General features: G+C 36.9%; 1 pseudogene; it reads right to left on the bottom strand.

Annotated features, from left to right (window-relative positions):
- Window positions 1-20915: 20915 nt before the first annotated feature.
- On the bottom strand, window positions 20916-21761 carry LOC149259153 (ATP-dependent Clp protease adapter protein CLPS1, chloroplastic pseudogene; annotated as a pseudogene).
- Between the last annotated feature and the right edge of the window lie 2196 nt (window positions 21762-23957).

Genomic DNA, 23957 nt, shown 5'->3' with positions numbered 1-23957 from the left:
CTATCCTGACCTGGTAGGGTTAGCTACCAGGTTAAGCGTGGTTTGTGGTTATCCTAAGATTGCCTCCCTTTAGCTTGAGGTTGATCTAGGCTCTAACAATCCTGATACTTGTTATTGAAGGCTTGCTGCATATGAGCCCAGGTGGTGATGCTATCCCTAGGTAAACCCATGAACTAGCACTGAGCTACATCCTTGAGAGTGGATGGGAATAATTTCAACTTCTAATCATAAGTGGTGTAATCATAAGTTCTGCATATGACAACGAACTAAGAAAAGAAAGTATTTGGATCTTCTGAGGTCAGGCCATGGAAGTGAGGAAGAGCAGAGGGGATTATGTTTTTCATATTGCAATCCCGATTGGTTTCTCTGATGGAAAACACACCCTCAATTATTTCTCTATCTCCTCTGTCATTTCTGTTTTCAGCCATTATATCAGTTGGAATGGGTTCTCTTTCTTCTTCTCCCCCTGTAGGCTCTTCAAAATCTCTAGTTGCTCGCCGAAGGGGTCCTCCAATTCACAACCACTGAAGAAGAGGGAAGGCTGGCTCTTTGAAGTGGTGGGGGTATTTGGTATAAATTTTCCTAAGTTATCCCTATTCCTACGAGGCATGAAAGGAGTGTTTTTGTTTTTCAAGCTTTAAGACTAATTGAGAAATTGAAATAACAAACTGAATGGAAACTAACTGTTGAATGAAATCTTACTTGCATAATGGAAAGGAAAGAAAACCAACTTACAATTACTTTTGCAAAAAAAACGAAGCTAATAGCAGAACGAAAGAGATAAGAAATGGAAGAAAGAAAGTAGAAATCACATCTACTTAGACACCTCCCCGACAATGACACCAAAAACTTATGAGCACCTGTATTGCAACAAGAATTCTACAACTCATGGGCTACCAACTTTACTTTATCAACCCGGGGTTCATACAAACTTGGAGGTTACAGTGTTGTATACACAAGTAGATGCAATGGGTCAACTCTTTGTCACTATTGAGCTAGCGATAAATCACTAGGGTCTCTTAAACCAACCTTCTATTGATTTATAAGAAGTTTGATTACCAATGGAGAAAGGGGGATTTTACCTTAATTGAGAGAATTGAAATATTGTCTACCGCAGTAATGAAAGACTGGAATAAATGCTAAACACACCTGTCGTCTAACTACTTGTTAAGAGATCTTGCTTTAGAAGAATCCTAAGCTAACATGTGTGTAATCCTAACTATCCTAGGCATGCAATCTAAGATAATCAAACACTTTACTGTTGTGCATATGGATGAACACAATAATTTATTTTTTTTCATTTTTGTCCTTTTTGGTGAAAATATGGATGCTAATTCTTCTTGGTAGTATGGAAGGTGGGTTAGAGATGGTTGTGAAAGGTAAAATGGCTTGGGAGGCAGGTAGGGTCTTCTCCTATATTTCTAGATTCTTTTTCCATAAATTGGACTCAAAACAGGCCACTACAAGTCATCCTACAGGATGTCCTAGCGCACCTACAAGATGTCCTAATGCTCCTACAAGATCCCCTATACTCCTACAAGATCCAACCGAAAGAAATAGGAGTGATTTGGAAGGTGGTTTAGGTCTTAGGGAAGGTGAATGATGGAATAAATAAGATAAGGGAGTGGCTAGGACTTCCTCAGAACTCAAACCAACGTTTGTAAGATGGTTGTATTTGATCAAAAAACATGGAAAGTTGTTCTTGTGGAATGATAAATTGGTTGATGGACTTAGTGGCTCTTGGTGATCATGGATGGATGAGGTTAGGCTAGGACCACTGACATGGGATCTTCTTGCACTACTGAAATTCCTACGATACACACATCACTGGCATTTACCCATGAATCATGTCAAACAAGAAAGATTTCCAATCAACATAAGAAAACAAAATTCCATTATTTAATTGCCTAGTTCATGCATGGAAATATTTGCGAGATTTTGTGAAACACCATGAGATCTAATGCAAGGATGGAGATATGAGAGATAAAAACTGAAACCTATTCTTGAAACTGAAAATACGTTGGCCTAATTAGCAAAAAACCATAAATTCCATAAGAAATCAGAATTTTGTCTTTTTGGGGCTGAATAGGAGTTTTTCCTCAAACCATGGTCCATGAAGGGAGGAGTGAGGCCAAATCCACCTGCTATCAACCTTTTTGGTATTCCTTTATCTCTCTAAATCTACTGCTAAAGCTATGCACAAATTCACCACTACTTGCAATGAAACAATGCTAAAATCAATTCAACAATTAAGCATACAAGTACAATAAGAGGAACCTCTACTACTAGGGTTGGGCCCTAACCCAAGAGATTCATCCCTCTGAGTCAAATTAGTGTTATATCAAGGAAATGCTCATTCTCATTATGATATAAAAAAATTACATGATAGTGTTTTGCCACAATCCTTTAACTCGAAAATGCTTAGTACTCTTACATAAAAAATCTGAATCCTAATGGGGCTCTAGCCCTCCTTATTTATACATCTAAAGTCTCCAACAACTTCCTTAAATCAAGGGAGGCTTGGCTCCCAAACTCAAAATGAACTGGTTCTTAACTGTCACTAACTCGGCTGCCCATGATCTCCATGACTCGACTGCTTGCAACTTCGAGCTAGTGTGATTTGATTGAGGGATATTCGAATGAGTGAGGATTTAATGAGGAAGATCCATCTCCTATAATCTCTCCTGCTTGTCTCAGTCGAGTTCATGCACCTTAATTTGCCAAAATTTCCATGATTTTCTCCCAAAAACCTGTAATCAATGCACATTAGACCACTAGACATAACATCTTACTTTTACTCATCTCATTAAGCAAAATATAATTAAAACATGTAAGGAATTATGAGAAGAGTTGATTTTAGTAAGCTCGTAGGTGTATTAAGGTCCGTATAGTTACCCAATGATGAGGCTCATCAGTAAATATGTGACGCGAAGTTGCTATGATATGATTCAACAACCTAAGTCACCTTAAGGAAGTGGCACCGATGAAAATACACAATACATACCTTCGACATCAACAACAAGACTCCTAGAAACCATCCCCACCAATTAGGTAACCAACCCCTGGGTGCCATTGCATTTTTTGACCATTAAACTCCCAAACGCTCCCTTGATATGGTCATGCATGCATCTAAAGGGCTCTAGATGCCGCTTCCCCTAAAGCTATAAATAGATGTAAAATTGCTTTGTAAAATATTGTAATTTTGCAGTCAATTTGGGCCATTCATTAGGCGGATGATATGACACTAGAAGTTATGCTTAATTTATTTTTTTCCCTAGAAAGAAGCCCCTCACTATATATGAGGGAATTGTATTGCGGCTAAATATATGTGTATTCTGAGTGAGAAAGAGAGAGGAGTTTGTGTGAAAGCGAAGAGGAAATTACAAAAGATTGACTGTAGGTTGTATCTCTTCATTTTTCTAGATAATATAGAAGGAAGGACTGACTGTTTCTCCATGGACATAACCCAAATTGGGTGAACCACGTATATATGTGTCTCTCTCTTGTTTTATGCATTTTATGTGTTTGTGGGATCTCTTGCACTATCTTTGCCAAGACATTAGCATCATAAAATACTAATAGCATCATGATGACCTAATTGAATACAATGACCTCAAAATGGATGTCTGACCTACCATACATGCATAACACCATGAAAATGCATACATAACAACATATAGACACCGACATGCACAACAAGTGCATATACAACCATACACTCATGACAAGACATCCCACAACAACCCCATCAACTTTCACATGGCGACATCACTACAACCATGATCAACACCATGCAAATGCAACAAGCACATGGACTTAAGTCATAAGAAACACATATGCAACTGACATGAATGCATGAAAAACACACCACCCATCTAGTTTGAGGGGTGAACCATGGCTTTGATACTAATTTGTAATGCCCTCCTCCCACATCTACCCAAGTAACCGACAAACTGGGGTAAACATGTGATGAGAAGTTACTATGATATGATTCAACCTCCTAAGTCACATTAAGGAAGTGTAGCCTATAGAAACACACCATACAAACCTTCAACATCAACAATAGGACCCCTAGGAACCATCCCGGCCTTTCTGCTAATCAGCCCCTGGGTTCCACTAAGTATTTCAGATATTAAACCTCTGGACACTGCCATGATATGGGAACGCTAGCATCCAAAGAGTATTGAACACTTCCACAAGCCTACATGCCTGCGTCTAGGCACAATTTCCAACAGACCTATGCTAGAGTGCGAGGAATTTAAGGAACTTTTCAAGCTTAGAATTATGGCCACTGCCCAGAACTTGTTGTAACTTTTGGAATCCATTAAACACATGATGACAAGACTAATAAACTAAAAAATAACTACAGGACTAGGCCTGACCATCCTCAACTGGGACTGACATTATGTAAAACACTTGGCATCAATGTAATCTATAGGTGCAAATGATAGTTCTAAGCATAGGGGTCTCATTCTTATATGAGATTTTCTATGAGGCATTGTTTCCTTATCGCTTTAGTTGCAGTTTCATCCATTAATCCATAGTTACATTGTTCATTCATATACAAGTAAAAACATGATGGGATCCATACATAGCCATTGTCATAATACATATTCATAACCAACATAATAGAAATAAAAATACCAAGGATACAATTTCCATAGAATCCACATATAAACCAGTATAATACTAATGAGATAAGAGACAGAAATAAAATCATCTTAATGATGCAAAATCCAACCCGATATGGTACTACCATGTTCCACCCGACTGTAGAATGGCCGAGTCAAATATATCTTCAGTCATTCACCCCTGTGCCATATTTTAAGCATGAATGTGGGATCTCATAGAACATGTTAATCCAAAACCATCCAGGGCTTCCAGAGGCCATCCACCTCAACCCATCAAACAATGATTCCACCTCATGATCGGACATCACAAAACCATCATCAAATTGGTCTCTAACCAAGTCTTCCAAGGCTCTAGAGTGTAAGTTCTATCCAAGGCTTCTAGGACTACTAACGCAACCCACAAATTATTTTGGGCTTCCATAGAATTTTTCCAACCAGGGCTTCCAAGAATAGTAACTCAACCCACAAATTTTTCAGGGATTCGAGAGTGTTTGTCCATCCAGAGCTTCCAGGACTAGTAAATCGACCCACCAAGGGATTCTAGAGTGTTTGTTCAAACAATTCTTCCAGGACTAGTAACTCAATACAATCTATTATAGGGCTCCCAGAGTGTTTTTCCAACCAAGGCTTCGAGGACTAGTAACTCAACCCAATCTGTTACAGGGATTCCAAAGCATTTGTCCAACCAAGGCTCTAGGAACTAATAACTCAACCCAGGCTAAAGGAAACATGATAACCAACTAGAAATAAATAAATAAACCCACAATACCATGGCTATCTAGGAAAAGGCAAGGCTAGGAAAATCCACTGTCAATCTAGTGAATCCTCCATGCCAATGACAGATCATAACTAAGAAACTACATGCATGTGCCATGCATGAAAAAACTAGTGAGGAAAACATACATGCAACTCGGTACCTGCAAGCAAAACCCATTGTAGTTGCTGATCTTGATGTCCTCTTGTGCTTTCTTTCCCTTCGTTTTCATTCTTTCTCCAAAGCTCCAAGTATGCCACACTCTCTAAGAGTGTTCCAAGAAAACTCTAAGTGTCCAAGAGTATGTGAGATAGAGATTATAAGAGAGCTCCACCAAAACTGAACAGACCAAGCTTATACTGATCAAGCCTGCCCACTGATCCTCGGAAGCATTTTCATCAATGAGGCCTTTATTTTCTTCATATTCCATTATTTTCCTTCGTTTTCCTCCTCACATGCAACTTGTGACCTTTCACCTTACTTTTCTCCTAATTTCCATTATTTTCATAAATAAATGCGTGAAAATATATTTTTTCCTTTTTAATGCCTTAGCCATTTCCTTTTCTAATTTCCCTTAGCCATAAACACATCCAATGATGCCCACTAGGATATATTTTCCCCACATTCAACTTAGAATATGTGTCCCTTACGTGTGGTCTTATTTTTCCTTTATTAACTTTTATTACATTGAATTTTCACCAGGGTTGTTACACTAAAAATAAACAAAAAATGATGCAAATTAAGATGTCGAATGATGATGCAAAGAATGGTGTAAGTTTGGGATGAAGACTTGGGCACAAAAAAAAAACATGGTACAATGAGGCTAACAAATGGGTGAAACCAAGAATGCCATATCTGATGCCAAAAATTATGCATAATCAGATGAAGATTTAGACTCAAACTTAGAAACAAAATGAGAGGCAAATGCGGACACAAAATGAGGTAGAAAAATGATACAACTTTGGATGACAAAAATGATTTAAAATTAGAAACCAAAAAGGATGTAAAATTGAATGAAAAAGTGGACATAAATAATGGTGCAACATTGGACATATAAGTAGACACAAAAAAGCATGAGAAAACGGGTATAAAAATAGCTCAAAATTGGATGTAATGGTGGATGCAAAAAGTGATGCAAAAATTGCTGTAAAAACAAATGCAAAAGTGGACGTAACAAATGACTCAAAAATGAATGTAACATTAGACAAAAAATGGAATGCAAAGGTTGACACAACACATCAATTAACATAGGATGTAAATATAGATGAAAATTTGGATGCTCAAAAGGGTGTGAAATTGGATGCTGGAAATTATGTTAAAAATTATGCAAAACTGGATGTAGAAAATGGTGAAAAATATGGTGTAATATGGGATGTGGAAAAGGGAGGAAAATCAAATGCAAAAGTGGACGTAAAAGTGGTCCAAAAAAATGCAAAAATGAGCGCAAAAATGCATGCAAAATTTGATTCTAAATCAAATTCAACATATGGTGCAAATATAGGCACTAAAGTTGGTACAAAACTAGATGTAAAATTAGGTGCAAATTTAGAAGCAAAATCTAGTGCAAGACAAGATGCAAAACTTGGTGTAAGACTAGATTCAAAAATCAACACAAAATGGATGCAAAAGAAGGTCATCAATTGGATGTAAAAGATGTCGTAAACTTGATGAAAATGATGGCTAACAAATGGAAGCAAAGAATGGCGCAAAATAGGAATAAAAAACGATGAAAAAAAGATGCAAAAAAGGAAAAAAACTAGAAGCAAAACCTGTCATAAAATCAGATGCAAATCTTGGTGCAAAATTTGACACAAAAAATGATGCATAATCTAGTGTAAAAAAGGTTGCAAAATCTAGCATGAAAGAGGATGCAAAATTAGGTGCACAAAAGGACGCTTTAAAAATTGTACAATAGAGCTAGATTTAGCATCAGGTTTCGCATCCCAATTGTAAAAAAAATGCACTAAAATTTGGTGCTAAATCTTACATAAATTGCATGTTTTTTTGTAGTGATTGGTTTTTATAGCACCAAACTGCAAAAATAAGAGATGAGGATGAAGCTATAAGCTCTACACATTCCCAACCCTAGAATAACGCTTTCGAGGAGGATGCAAACCTTCTATTGACAATAGAGTCAAACTTAGGGAGAATTATATAGCTACAATAAGTCAAAACAAGGTTGTAGAATTACCCGTGAGCGGTGATGAATGGTCATCATCCCTTCAGAACCCTGTGCATAAAAAATTCAATTTGACATTAAAATGAAAAAAGAAGGAAGGTATAAATATTGTTAGTATTCGTCACGAGAAATATTCATAGAGATTTGAACTTACGACTAGTTATGTCGTAGTTCCATACCTATGCTGAGGTTTAGAATTGGTTACCCTCTAGACAAAATAATACTTTGAATAGAGAACCTGGTAAGGGTTTCAATCTACAACAGTAAAAGAACTCATAAGCACATGCAGTAGTGCTAGAGATAAAAGAACAACGTAATGGTAAAAATCGCACCTAGCAGTGTAAAGACTGAGAACTAGTTGGGAGGGCATACTCATAGTTGCAAAGTGATTTTCCTCTTGAAAGCAAAGTTGCAAATGAGCTAGGGCGGTGAAAAATGGAAGGAGGTAGTTACCTTCATAACTCCTCCTCTCGCCAACACCATTGGATCTAAGCCCTATATCTTATGCCATTGGATCAACCAATGCATAGTCCAAGGACCATAATACATTTGTCACATCTGAAATTCAACAGCTAGACATAGAGAATGTTCCAGCAAACTCGCATGCAAAATATAGAATAATCCATTAGTAATCAAAGTCCCAAACTATACCATGAGAGAGGTATTATAAAAATCTTATAAATAATTGTGCGATTCCAAAAGAAAATCATACCCCCACCGATGCATAGACTTTCATTCTAACAATATAGATGTAGATTAGTAAGGATCATACTTTTAACAATGAAATAAATGTAAATTTGGTGGAAATTGTGCAGAAACCAAGTAATTTTCTATTTCAGCAAACCATGGAGAGAGAACTGAAATGGAAAATAAGTGTTCATCTGGTAACTAATCATCAACCATTCCTTCCTCCCCTGCAGGCAAAGTCAACCTGGATAAAAAATCTGCAACAACATTCTCCTTGCCAGGCCTATCAATAATAGTTAAATCAAACTGTTGCAATAAAAGTAACCATCTAATAATCTGAGCATTTACGCCAGGTTTATTCAATAAGTATTTAATTGTAGCATGGTCAATATGTACAAATGTCTGGTAACCAGTAATGTAATGTCTAAATTTATTCAATGAATGCACAACAACTAGGAGCTCTTTTTCAGTCACTATGTAGTTCAACTCGGATTTTAACATATTCTTACTGATGAAGTAAATGGCATAAGGTACCTTGTCATATAGATGGCCTAGAGCTACTCATAGGGATTTGTGAGAGGCATCAGCATGGATATGGAAAGGAAGAGTCCAATTTGGGCCTCGGAGAATAGGTGCAGTAGTCAACCTGTCCTTTAGGGTGCCCAAGGCTTCTTGATAGCTTTCTGACCATAAAAATTCAGAGTCCTTGGCCAATAACCCAAATAAAGGAGAAGCTAACTTTCTGAAGTATTTTATAAATATCTGGAAGCTAACTTTCTTAAGTATTTTAGTATCCGGCTAAACCTAGAAAAAATTTGACATCTCTCTGCTTTTGCGGAGCTGGGATCCATTGGATGATGGCTATCTTATTTGGGTCTACCTGCAGTCCTTTCTGCAATATTGAGTGACCTAGAACAGTCCCTACAGTCATCAAGAACTCATATTTTTTAGGAATAAGGGATAGGTTCATTTCAATGCATTTGTTCAACACCTTACCCAAGTTCGAGAGAGCTTCCTGGTAATCACACCCATAGGGTGTAAAGTCATCCATAAAAATTTCCACTGCATCATGGACTAGCTTAGCGAAGATACTTAGGACTACCCTCTGGAAAGTGGAAAGGGCTTTGCATAGGCCAAAAGGAAGGACCCTATAAGTGAAATTGGCCCAAGGATGGGTGAAGGTGGTTTTATCCTGGTCCTCTGGACTAATATGGATTTGATTGTATCCACTGAACCCATCTAGGAAAGAGAAGAACTTTTCCTTTCTAGGCCATCTAACACTTGGTCAATGAAAGGTAGAGGGAAATGGTCCTTCTTTGTTGATTTGTTTAATTCTCTATAATCAACACAAATCCTCCACTTCCCATTTTTCTTTGGAAACAACACCAAAGAAGAAACCAACTCACTGTCTAAGATAGGGTAAATCAATCCCGCGTCTAGCAACTTTTGCAATTCTTCTTTCACTATATCCTTGAGAGCTGGATTCATTCTCCTTTCAGGTTGTTGGACTGGTTTGCAACCTTCTTTGATATAAATGTGGTGAGTACACACCGAGGGGTGCACTCCCTTCATTTCTTTGTAACTCCAAGCAAACACATCCAAATGTTCCCTTAGCATGTTGTACAACTCTTCTTCTTGGTGTATAGAAAGAGGGGTTGATTTTCAAAGTTCTTTCAGGGCCAAATTCTATTGTCTTGACATGAGTAGGGTTTGAATCAGCTAAGCATAGATCAATTTGATGGTTGCTCTTGGTTTCCTTTACAACTTCCTCTAAGGAAAAGGTGTTGGGAGTTGGATTTTGGAGGATGTGTTCAATCAAATCATCTTCATCAGGCTGTCCTCCTCCCATGGCAGTTTCTAGGGTATAGAGTTGGGTTGAGTAAACTTCATCTTCTTCCTCCTCTTCCAGCCATAAAGGTAAATCATGTTCTAAAGATGGTTGAGCAAGAGGGTACAAGATCAACTGCTTGGATAGATGCCCATTTTTGATAGTCATGTTTCCAACCCTGCAGTTGATGTAGGCATTGATAGTGGCTAGCCAAGGCCTCCCAAGTATGAGAGGATAACCATTAAGCTTGGCATTAGACTGGAGAACTATGAAGTCGGCAGGTTAATCCTAGGAGGCAATGCAGACCATCACATCCTCAACAATCCCCTTAGGGGCTACTGCGGAATGGTCTGCAAGCTACAAGACTGTTGTGGTGTTTCTTAATGAACCCTAAAGATTTATCTTGAGCATTGTTTCCGTAGTCATTACATTAATGGCAACCCCAAGATCAATTAAGGTGTGTAGGACAATGGTGCCATGAATGTGCACATATACTACAGGGTTTCCAGGGTCTAAATACTTTGGGAAAATTACCTGCCCTAGAATTAAGTCAGATAGTTGTCCAATGAAATTAATGGTAAGGGTGTCTCTTTTTCGCCTCCCTGGATGTTTGAAACACTTCTCTTTAATCAGTTTGTTGTAAATAGGTACATCTTTAATGGCTTGAAGAAGTGTAATTTTGACACATAGATTTTTTAGTTCACCCAGAAGTTCATTCTCTTCTAGGGTAGGCTCGACTGGATGAGTTAATATTTCAGGAAAGGGTGGTGGATTTACTCTAGGCATACTTTCCTCTCTTTCCCCCTCGCTCTCCCTTGCTGGAGGTGGAGGTTAGATGTCTAGGAGTACTCTCCCAGACGTCAGGTTGATTTCCTAAATTTCCATAGCATAAGCAAGGTAGGATGTCTCTCCGTTGTATACTTGTTGTGCATGTCTGTTGTTCAGATTTGGATTTGGTTGGGCAGGCATATGAGGTGGTTCAGGTGGAGTAGGGTGTAAAAGCTATGGTTGAGTAGGAGGTGAAGGAAATAAAACTGGAGCATTGTTTATGGGGCCTCCACCCCTGGGGTGGTGCATTCCACTGAGGTTGTGGAGGAGTATATGAATGAAATGGATGGTTGGTTAGCTAGGAATGGTACTGAGGTGCAAACGACCAAGGAGGAGGTGTAGACTAGGAGGGATGAGTAAGGCCCCCCCAAGAGGGAATGGATGTGTTTTGGTTAGGGTTGTAATATGCATAGGATGACCCTTGCATGCCCTATTGGTACCGTCAAGGCCCATGAGGCCTTCTTTGATTTATGTAGGTAGAGAAAGGCACTTATTTGTGGAGTGGTTTTCTTCACAGACCGAGCAAATTTGTATTAGATTTAATGGACATTCATTCCTAGGGTGTCTCCTTGTGCATTTGGGGTAGAATATGGGTAATGCTCTCTCTGCTTCCTCCTGCTTTCTCTTGATGTGCGTAGTGTTCATATGTAGGGAAAGAGTTTGTGACATTTCACTCTTGAAATCTTCCACCATATTTCTAGTTTGACCTTTTATGAATGTCCTGGAAGAGAATGATTTGGCCATTAGTTGACTACCCCTACCCTTTTTCCTAGCTGCCCAAGAATGGTTCTTAAAGATAGTATTGATATCTTCATAGGGTAGCTGGTAGATTCCGCCTCCAGCTATCAGGTTTAGGGTATCCATATGATCTTCCCTGACCCACTTGAGTAGGACTAGCTTCAATGACTCAGGAACAAGTGTGCACCTAGCCCGTTTGTAGCTAAGCTAGAATATTTCCTCATAATCCTCTAAGGACTCATAATGCCCTAAGGTCATTCTAAAAATTTCCTCTTCAGTATCTTTGGACATACAATAGTCCCGATACTTGTTGCTAAAGTCTTGCTGCATCTGAGCCTAGGTGGTGATGTTATCCCTAGGTAATCGCATGAACCACACAAAGTTGCATCCTTATGAGTGGATGGGAATAATTTCAACTTATGATCATCAATGGTGTAATCATAAGTTCTGCATATGAAAACGAACTCAAACAAGAAAGTATTTGGATCTTCTGAGGTTAGGCCATGGAAGTGAGGAAGAGAAGATGGGCTTATGTTTTTCATCTTAGCATCCCCATTGGTTTCTCTGATGGCAAAAGCACCCTCAATTCTTTTTCTATCTCCTTTGTCATTTATTTTTTAAGCCATTAGTTCAGTTGGAATGGGTTCTATTTCTTCTTCTCCCCCTGTAGGCTCTTCAAGAATCTCTGGTTGTTTGCCTAAGGGATTCTCTAATTCACAGCCACTGAAGAGGAGGGAAGGTTGGTTGTTTGAAGTGTTGCGGGTATTTGGTAGAAATTTTCCTAAGTTATCCCTATTCCTACAAGGCATGAAATAAGAGTTTTTGTTTTTAAAGATTTAAGACTAAATGCAGAATTGAAATAAAAAATTGAATGGAAACTAACTGTTGAATGAAATCTTGCTCACAGAATGGAAAGGAAATAAAACCACCTTACAATTACTTTTTCAAAAAAAATGAAGCTAATAGTAGAATGAAAGAGATAAGAAATGGAAGAAAGAAAGTAGAAATCACATCTACTTAGACACCTCCCCGACAACAACACCAAAAAGTGATGAGCACCAGTATTGCAGCAAGAATGTTGCAAATCCTACTACCAACTTTACTTTATCAACCCAGGGTTTGTACAAACTTGGAGGTGATAGTGCTGTATACACAAGTAGATGCAATGGGTCCACTCTTTGTCACTATTGAGCTAGCGAAAACCACTAGGGCTTCTCAAACCAGCCTTCTATTGATTTAGAAGAAGTTCAATTGCCAATGGAGAATCATTGCTGAGCTGGCAATAAACCAGTAGGGTTTCTCAAACCAGCCTTCTATTGATTTAGAAGAAGTTTGATTGCCAATGGAGAAAGGGGGATTTTACCCTAATTGAGAGAATTGAAATACTGTCTACTACAGTAATGAAATACTGGAATAAATGCTTTAAACACACCACTCATATAACTACTTGTTAAGAGATCTTGCTTTAAAAGAATCCTAAGCTAACATGTGTGTAATCCTAACTATGGTAGGCATGCAATCTGAGATAATCAAACACTTTACTACTATGCATATGAATGAACACAATAACCCTTTTTTTTTCCTTTTTGTCCTTTTTGGTGAAAATATGAATGTTAATTCTTCATGGTATGGCAGGTGGGTTAGAGATGGTTGTGAAAGGTCATATGGCTTGGGAGGCAAGTAGGGGTCTTCTCCTATCCTTTTGTATGCTTTTTCCACAAATCATCCTCAAAACAGGCCACTACAGGTTGTCCTACAGGATGTCCTAATGCACCTATAGGATGTCCTAATGCTCCTACAGGATCCCCTATATTCCTACAAGATCCGAACGAAAGCAATAAGAGTGATTTGTAAGGTGGTATAGGGATTAGGGAAGGTGAATTATGGAAGAAATAAGGCAAGGGAGTGGTTAGGACATCCTCAGAACTTAAACCAAAGTTTGTAATATGTTTGGATTTGCTCAACAAACATGGACAGTTATTCTTGTGGAATGATAAATTGGTTGATGGATTTAGTAGCTCTTGGTGATCATGGATGGATGAGGTTAGACTGGGACTATTGACATGAGATCTTCCTGCACTGTTGAAACTCCTACAATACGCATATCACTGGCATTTACCCATGAATCATGTCAAACAAGAAAGATTTCCAATCAACATAAGAAAACAAAATTCCATTATTTAATTGCCTAGTTCATGCATGGAAATATTTGCAGAATTTTGTGAAACACCATGAGATCTAATACAAGGCTAGAAATATCAGAGATAAAAACTGAAACCTATTCTTGAAACTGAAAAGATGCTGGCCTAATTAGCTAAAAAGCCTAAATTCGATAAGAAATCAGAATTCTATCTTTTTGGGGCTGAATAGGACTTTTTACTCAAAACAGGGCCCATGAAGGGAGGAGTGAGGCAAAATCCACCTGCTATCAACCTTTTTTGTATTCCTTTATCTCTCTAAATCTACTGCTAAAGCTATGCACAAATGGAAGAAAACTAATCAAATTCACCACTACTTGCAATGAAACAATGCTAAAATCAATTCAACAATTAATCTATGAAATAACCTAAGCATACAAGTACAATAAGAGGAACCTCTACTGCTAGGGTTGGGCCCTAACCCAAGAGCTTCATCCCTCTGAGTCAACTCAGTGCTAGATCAAGGAAATTCTCATTCTCATTATCATATAAAATTTTTTACATAATAGTGTTTTTCCATAATCCTTTAACTCGAAAATGCTTAGTGCTCTTACATAAAAAATATGAATCCTAATGAGGCTCTAGGCCTCCTTATTTATACAATTGAAGTCTCCAACAACTTCCTTAAATCTAGGGAGGCTTGGCTCCCAAAATCAAGATGAACTGGTTCTTAACTGTCACTGGCTCGACTGCCCATGATCTCCATGACTCGGCTTCTTGCAACTCCGAGCTAGTGTGATTTGATTGAGGGATATTCGAATGAGTGAGGATTTAATGAGGAATATCCATCTCTCATAATCTCTCCTTGTTGTCTCGTTCGAGTTCCTGCACCTTAATTAGCCAAATTACCATGATTTTCTCCCAAAAACTTGTAATCAATGCACATTAGACCACTGGACATAACATCTTACTTTTACTCATCTCATTAAGCAAAATATAATTAAAACATGTAAGGAATTATGAGAAGAGTTGATTTTAGTAATCTTGGAGGTGTATTAAGGTCCATATAGTTACCCAATGATGAGGCTCATTAGTAAATATGCGACGAGAAGTTGTTATGATATGATTCAACAACCTAAGTAACCTTAAGGAAGTGGAACTAATGGAAACACACAATATAGACCTTCCACATCAACAACAATACTTCTAGAAACCATCCCCACCAATTAGGTAACCAACCATTGGGTACCATTGCGTTTTTTGACCATTAAACTCTCATACACTCCCTTGATATGGGTATTCATGCGTCTAAAGGGCTTTGGATGCTGCTTCCCTCGAAGCTATAAATAGATGTAAAATTGTTGTGTAAAATATTATAATTTCGTAGTCAATCTGGCCCATTCATGAGGCAGATGATCTGATGGTAGAAGTTACGTTTAATTTAGGGTTGTTTTCCCTAGAAAGAAGCCCCTCACTATATATGAGGGAATTATATTGCAGCTAAATATATGTGTATTCCGAGCAAGAAAGAGAGGAGGTTGTTTGAAAGCAAAGAGGAAATTACAGCGGATCGACTGTAGGTTGTATCTCTTCACTTTGCTAGATAATATAAAAGGAAGGACTGGTTGTTTCTCCATGAACGTAGGCCAAAATGGGTGAACCACGCATATATGTGTCTCTCTCTTGTTTTATGCATTTTCTGTGTTTGTGGGATCTCCTGCTCTCACTTTTATAAAATGATGAAATTAATGACTAGGTGACTAAAAAAGTTAGTCACCACAATTATTTCAAGTGAATTACTACTAAATTTGAGCAATTTTAAGTGACCGAACTAAAAATGACTAACTTAAATGACTAATTTAGTCTAGGGATAAAATATACGACTAGATAACAAGTGACTAAACCAAAAGTGACTAACTTAAATGACTAATTTAGTCTAGGATTAAAAAATATGACTAGATAATAACTGACAAAATTATTTCATGACAAGACTACCCTACAAGCCACCAAATTTCTATCATATCCATGAGGTCAACAACAATTTGTGGTTCAAGATATAGCTAATTTGGAGCAAACTTAGCTCTAAAGCCTAGGATTTTTTTCCACCTCTAATGTTTATGGACAAAGAGATCAATTTCTAAAGCATGTGGGAGCCAAACTATCACCTTTCCCATGTTGACTCCCTCTATTGAACATCATGGAAAATCTCCATAGATTAGTTATCCTTACTAAAACAAACATTTCACTAGAAATGATCATTAATCCTATGACATTACTACTTCACTATACTTTTTGACCACAAAGCTTATTTTGATGTCTGCCCTTCTTATTTCATGACAAGACTACCCTACAAGCAACCAAATCTCTATCATATCCATGAGGTCAACACCAATTTATGGTTCAAGATATAACTAAGTTGGAACAAACTTAGCTCTAGAACCTATGTTATTTTTCCACCCCTAATGTTTATGGACAAAAATATATCAATTTTCTAAAACATACGAGAGCTAAAATATTACCTTTCTCATGTTGACTCCCTCTATTAAACACCATTAAAAATCTCAATAAATTAATTATACTTATTAAACCAAACAATTAATTAAAAATAATGACTGTAACATTACTATTTTTATACACTTGTTAACCACAGAAAACTTGGTTTGATATCACCCTAATTCACTTTTGATAAATCCACCAAGATCCCCTCAAATAATATTTGGTGACACAAATACCTAACAATTTTCATACCATTAACAATTATTTATAATCAGAAATACCCCTATTAAACAAAAGAAAAGACTCAACATTTTATTTAATGAAATTTAATTCCCCTAAGAATTCTCTACAATCACATATTTTTCTGTCATGTGGTCCCTTCTTTCATTTCCTTATAGTTTGCGCTTAAGCAGAGAGAGGTTTTGGGATTTTTGCAGCAGGTTCATTTCAGTAGCATAAGAAGAAGCAGAAGTAGCAATGGAGATATTGCAAAGGATATTTTCAGGGGTAGGGTGCATGGGTCCACCTACTACAGATGACCCTATTCATTTCCGTACAATTTGCACAAAGAGAAGTTTTGGGATTTTAGCAGCAGGTTCATTTCAGTAGCAGAAGCAGCAATGGAGAGATTGCAAAGGATATTTTTAGGGGCAGGGTGCATGGGACCGCCTGCTACGGATGGCCCTATTCATTTCCGTATAATTTGTGCAGAGAGAGGTTTTGGGATTTTGGCAGCAGGTTCATTTCAGTAGTATAAGAAGAAGTAGAAGTAGCAATGGAGAGATTGCAAAGAATATTTCCAGGGGCAGGGGGCATGGGACCGCCTGTTACCGATGGTCCTATGCTCGATTCATTTGACAAGGTCTACATTTCTTCTCTTGCTCTCCTCAAAATGCTCAAACACAATACATATTTCTCCTTTTTCCCTATCAAGTAATCCAATTATTCGTTCGTTCTCTTGTGGAAGATTTCTTGAAGATCTGAAAATATACCTTTTGTTGAAATTATTGTGTCTTAGAGAGTTATTATGAGATGGAAACATATAGTATATTCGCATTATTTGAACCTACATTTGTTTTTGAGATTCAAGAAATCGAGAATACATTGAGACATATTTTACCATTTTGGGCTAGAACAAGGGTTCATTTAAAATTTGTAGGTTAAACAGTTAGACAGTTCGTCTTGCATTTTCTTGGTGGCAAATCAAACTATGGTGCCAAGTCCTCTTTCCATTAATAAATTATATTCTGTGGAATGCCTATTAGAATATTTCTTTGACACGATGGTATTCTGTTGGTACTCTACTCACCTGGTGAAAACCAAGCCACGATAGTGATCGAAGGTATTGTATCAGTGTTCATGGATTGAGGAAATGTCCTTAACCTTTGTTATCCATACAACTCATTTATATCAAGAAGATATAATGGTTACACATTCACCAGATTGCAAGAACCAGAAGAGTTCTATTCCAGTCTCGGTAGGAATTGTTCACATTTAAAATTTTATACACCAAATCCTAACTAACAACCAACAATTACTAACTACTCCCCTGAAACAAGGAGCGAGTTAATGAAGTGATTTCAATGGTATTGATCACATATTTAACATTATTCAATCTCAATGTAAAAGAGATAAATACCCAAGATTCCAAAACGAGCAATCCTAAACACAATAATAGGCATATGCCTTATAGGACCCAAGTATCCCAACATATCATATAACCCCTGGAGAAGAGTGGTCTACTACCCCCCTAAAGATCTGAGTTGTATTCTAGTGATGGTTTAGTTTATTTAATTATTTGTTGCCTTTTCAATTTTCAATGGATAGTTTCCATCTTTAGTTTATAATTCCAACATGAGGCCAACTAAATCTGAAAGGCATCAGCAACACTAAAATGGATATGCCATTTATTGGTGCAGGTCCAAAAGGCAGAATCCAACCTAATGCCATTTGCTGGAAAAATGTTGAAAAATGTCGATACTGCTAGGGAAACCTTTTTCCTTAGCAAGAATTCAAGCTGCCATATCTTATAAGCTCAAAGACTTGTAACTGGAATGAAAATACATACTTCTCTTTCAACCAGTGATAGATGAATTCCACCTTTCTCTAGTCCTTGCAAAAGCACTCACATAAAATACCAGAGCAGATGTTTATGAAGACAATTGCATGGCATCTTATCTAAAAACTCTTGGTTAAGCAAGAGAGGTACAATACAAGTGTTGAAATTTTCACTTCCACTTCAAAGAAGGATAATATTCATTGACAAAATTTGTCTGTAAGATCACAAACACAAAAACCAGTTATTCATAGTGTATATCCTTATCAGTAAATGCCTTATATCTTAGATTGAATTACCCTGGAAACTATCTCATATTTAGAAATATCAGAAAATTTCTATCTGTTTGTCTTGTTATTTTTAAGATTCTCCAGCAACAAAGAAAGATTAATAGATTTATATTTTAGCATTTCTAGTGATTTAAAACTATAATTGCCTCCTACTGATGTTTCCCAACCGCTTCTCACCAAAAGCTGTAAGCTATGCTCATTTAATCTTGAAGAAAACCTTGCAGCAACAAATGCGGAACTTGATAGCATTGGACTTCACGGTGAAGTGGGATAAATGATTATGAGGCTTGCATGCAAAGTACTCCCAAAATATCTGTCTTTTTGGTTTAGTGGTTTGTAATTTTACATTGAATTATGGGGTCTCCATTTTTTTATTGCATTTCAATGTTATCTGATTAAGCACATTTAGTTGAGCCCACCATCCATGGTCAAGCACATTTCGTTGAGCTCTTCATCTGACACCTTCTTAAACTTGACATTCCCATTCGGCTTTCAGGAAGGAAAAAAAAAATCTCAGCGTTCACGCCTTCAGGAAATATCCTTGCTCATATTTTTGTGTGTGGGACTATGCATGAGGCTATAACTAGCTAAATGGAAGCTCAAAATGAGGGTGCTTATAATGTTGGCCTGTGATATTGGGTGTTATGGATGGTGATGCCCCTGTTTTCACTGGGCCAACTGAAACTCATTTCTATGGCTATCAAACTAGAATTACAACCCACTCATAGTTGGCGAGATATCCACTTTCAGGGGACTAGGGGACTATATGATCTCTACAAATCCCAAACTCAATTGTTTCACTTAGATATTACTCAAGGCTTCTTGGATTGGATTTTCTACCTTTGTTTCTAAGTAAGTTGTTGGATCATTCAATGGCTCTGGATCAATTGCACCTGGAACTAGACCTACTGCTTAAGCTGCTGCGGAATCTACTAATTCCAGGTAAACTCACTTTCGAACTGTTACCAAAATGAATTCTTGAATTTGTGCAAATTAATTATTTTAACCAACTGGTCCAAACTGAACTATCCCACCTAGGTCGAATAGTGTGGCATGCAACTCGTTATTGGGATCGGTTGGCATAAAATCTATTATTACTTTTTGATTGGATATTGACAGATGGGTGAGGCTTTTATGCAATTATACTAGTTTCGAGCAAAAACTTAGTTTACATGCCTTGGGTTGTGGACACTTATCAAAAATTTCTTATTAGAAACATTTTATGACATATGCCTTAAATGATTGCAAAAGTCATTCATTTATCCTCATTGTCTAACTCATGCAGTACTCATGAATATTTTGTGTGTTTTATTTTCGAGCATTGCAAACAATAGGCTCTAAGATACTTAGATATCAGTTAGGGGGTCTTACAACTAGGAATTAATGTCTTTTGCTAGAACCTTGCAAATTTGGAAGTTGGCTTCAAGGTGCATAGCCCTAGGTGGATGTGATCGTATCTTTCCTCAGTCTAGAATTAACATCCTTAGCGACTTCAGTGTCATACCTTGTGTTGTGCATTGTGGGCCTCTTTGGTTCACAGTTGTCATCTTTGTGATGTCCAAGATAATTGCAGCTATTACCACAGTGGCATGTCCACTTTGACAAATCTATGAAATGTGTTAAGACATTTAACCCCTCAAAATCATGTGATGCTACCTCTCAATTAACCTAAGTATTCTTCGGGCGATAGATAATAGAATCTACAACAAAAAAAACATGCATATCAAATCATCAAAACAAGAAAAAATTCATACAAAATATATATGTCTTTCTTACCTAGATTTTCAGATTCTATTTGCCTCTTCAACCTCATCAAAGGTGCAAAGCAACATAAATATGCAGAATGATTGACTAGATAGAATCATAGAAGTAAGATTTCTTCAGAGGCACTTGACCAAGTCACCAAAATGATCTGCAAGGGCAAAGAATTATCTTTTCAATTTAGAAAATACATCTAAAGACAAGTTTCCATGAATTGCAGATAAGGATATGCAGTACAAAAAATTTAGCCATTTAAACCGAAAGAAGACAGAAAATACTCTCTATCATTTCCTTTATAATACAAGTTCATGAACTACCACAAGTAGCATGATCTCTTTGCTTTGGTTCATTTCATTTACAGAGAGCTACAAATGTGCATTCGAAATTATACTAGTATTAGCATTCCATTTTCAAGGGACTGTATTATAGGATTCCTATAGTTAATTTTACATATTGTACTTATATGACTAACATTGATGTGCATACCTATAACTCTACCCTAATCATAGTATGTAGTGCTCGTGACAAGTCAATATGACTGAAATATTCTGCAACCATCATTAGCAAGCTCAATGGAGCTAAGGTATTTCCTTGAAGCTCTATGCAATGTTCTTCAGCATCAACCTAAGCAACAATAATTATGAATGCAAGGTCATTTTAGTGGGATTTTTGTAGGATATTAACAACAATATCAAGGGTATTTCCTGGAATAACCTCCATCAAAACTTGCACATCATATTCCTATTTTTTATAATTGTCATTGTGCAATAATACACGATATGGTGGACATGTCTTCCTTGATTTTGTTTTATTGTAGTGACAAGAAAACATAAATACACTTAGAAGATGCATTGAAGGAATTGGAAATTCTATGAATATCATATCTATTTCGATGACAATGAAAATAAAATTCAAGTAAAATTCTAGTCACATACACTCTAATAGCCATGTCCTTCGGAGTAGATATCTTTATTTGACAAAAGTTCTACATAAGACAATACGATGAAAGTTTGAAACAAGAATCTATTCATAAGTCATCATTCTATTTACCGTAGATCAAACTCTGATTCTCGACTAGGTGTTTTTTTCTCAATTGTTGGTGTCTCTATCAATCCACTACCTTTTCCCCATGGTGAGGTTGATCTAATTGTAGAAAACACCCAGGTCATGCATGTCCCTTTTGATTGTGATATTTTGTCACCTTGGAGACTTTACAACATTGTTGTCTTGTGGTTGTTCTCCTCACATTTCCCTCTTTGTACATGTAGTAGCTCACATGTGCTTAATTGCTAATTTACCCATAAGGGAAAGCTAATTTATGTTGATATGATTGGGGATGGGGAAGAATTAATCTCGAAGGTATCAAAGTGGCCATCACTTTTGACCCTACTTGAGAGTACAATCTCATATTGTATATAATGAGAGGACAACTTTAGAATCGTGGGCCTATTTCCATTATTCCTCTTTCATTGTTGTTTGTTTCCATGATTTTTTTTCCTTTCCTGCTTTCCATTGATTTTCAATTGGATAATACTTTGTGCGTACCCAGTGATTGAAGGTCTGACCGATAGTAAACTATGGTTGAAATTTAAACCTTTGAGATGGACCAAGCTCTAGTTAGTGAAGAATAATCTCCTGAAGGTTTTGATACATGGGAGGGCTCTGTTGGGGCTACAGTTTGCATAGTGAAGGCATAAGAGAAAGAAATATTTCTACGCCACATTTTAAACAAATCAACAAGGAAATATCTCCAATGGTTTTACCATTCTTGTCTTTTAGTTGTAGATCCCTCGATAATGATATCAACAATTATTTAGGTTTTTGACTGATATGATGATAATCAATGAGATCCTCCATGTATATTTGTTTTTGGGTTCTTACCCACTTAGTTTGTTTATGTTATTATCATGTAACTAGAGATTTGATAAGGCCTCTAACATAAAAAGATTTGATGGACAGCTACAATTTTATCCATATGCATTACATCTTTATATCTATAAAGTTCTTATTCTTTATATGTGTCTTTCTATTTCATATTTAACCAGAAGAAAATTATAGTTTGAGGTAGTAGGGCTTAATCAACTAAAGTGTGTAAACCTCCCCTCAAAGACTCTATTACTAGTAAAATATATCATATGGAATTGTAGAATATATGGGTGAATGCCATCTTCCAATTTTAAAAAATAGCTTTTACTCCCTGTGTTGTGGTTCGGATAGTGACTATCTAGCCATGGTGATAGCTACACCCGTCAAGGTTTATCCCTTAAGCCATCACCTTTTCCTCTGATATTATGAGCTACTATATGCATGCTATATGCATGCACGTGAGCTCATGCACAAAACAGGGTTTCGAGGTTTCGTCTGGAAGGCTACAAGAATAAGTACTTACTAATTTATGAACCTCATTCTAATAGGGATGGTGACAATTACTGTACCAACTAGATTGATTTGTGACTTGTTTTTCTTTTAACATTTAAGACATACTTCATGATATAGAAGTTCAAGTACTATAGCTTGAAATCTAAATAGGCATCATCATATTTTTTCATCTTAAACTCTGTGTTTTATTAACAACTTTATCCTTTGAAATTTATTTCCTTGACAACTACCATAAATGCCAATGATCCATTGGTTCACTGCTGAGCTCAATAGGGACATCCATTATGATTCCATTCTCGCTGTGGTCTGCCCAACCTGAATTGTGTGAAAATCAAAAGGAAGAGACTGGGTTAAAATCTTGGGAGTGGGGTGACTACATAAGCCCCAAGCCTGGCACTTAAGGCAAAGCAAATCTGCTCTTTATGGTGCAGCTCTGCAGGGCATGTTTTTCAAAACACTTCCAAACAAAAAACTACTTTAAACAAAATGCTTGGTTTATATTTGATTTCTTTTATTAGATGTAGCAATGAAGTTTCTCTATATAGTTAAATTGGTTTTAGCATTCTACCTAACCTGTTTTTGTTTCTTTTTTTATGATGATCTTTTATTCCTTCTAATTTTACCATGCTTTATTTTATTAAAATATCTAAGGATAAAATTTAGCACTTATCTACTCTCAAGTTAGGTAAAAATTTGGTTAATGGTAATGCCAGTTGATAGACACATGAATGACTGAGATCATGAATCTTTACTGTCTTTCTGATTTGACAAATGTTTTAGTTCTCTATTTCTTATGAGGCACTATATTAAGACCGATGAGATTTAGTGCAAGGCAGAAGGCAGAGTTGTCAATGTGCATTTGTAGTCTTCTAAAGTAGTTATTATTGTTTACCCTTATTGACATTGCCACTAGTTCAAGAAAAGAACTTTATCAACACTGAAAAGACTAGCACAAGATTCGCTCAAACCATGATGGGGGAAAACATCCTTGGTCGTGGCTTAGGTTTTAAGCATTGCTCTATCCTGACATCCAAATTTTTAGTTCAGATGAAGCATACTTATTTGATACTTGAATTATTACATAAGAACTGGGTATTTTTCTCTAATTTGTTCTAAGTGAAGGATCTTATTCTCCATTCCTTTAAAAAATGACTAAGCCTTGAATCTGTGATAATGGGTCTAGAGCAATAGA

Source organism: Pinus tabuliformis, chromosome 6 (genome assembly GCF_031772625.1).
Source record: "Pinus tabuliformis cultivar Carrire ecotype Pingquan chromosome 6, CPIR1, whole genome shotgun sequence".
Taxonomy (NCBI): domain Eukaryota; kingdom Viridiplantae; phylum Streptophyta; class Pinopsida; order Pinales; family Pinaceae; genus Pinus; species Pinus tabuliformis.
Note: the sequence above shows the minus strand (reverse complement) of the source record. Positions and strands in the feature narration are given on the sequence as shown.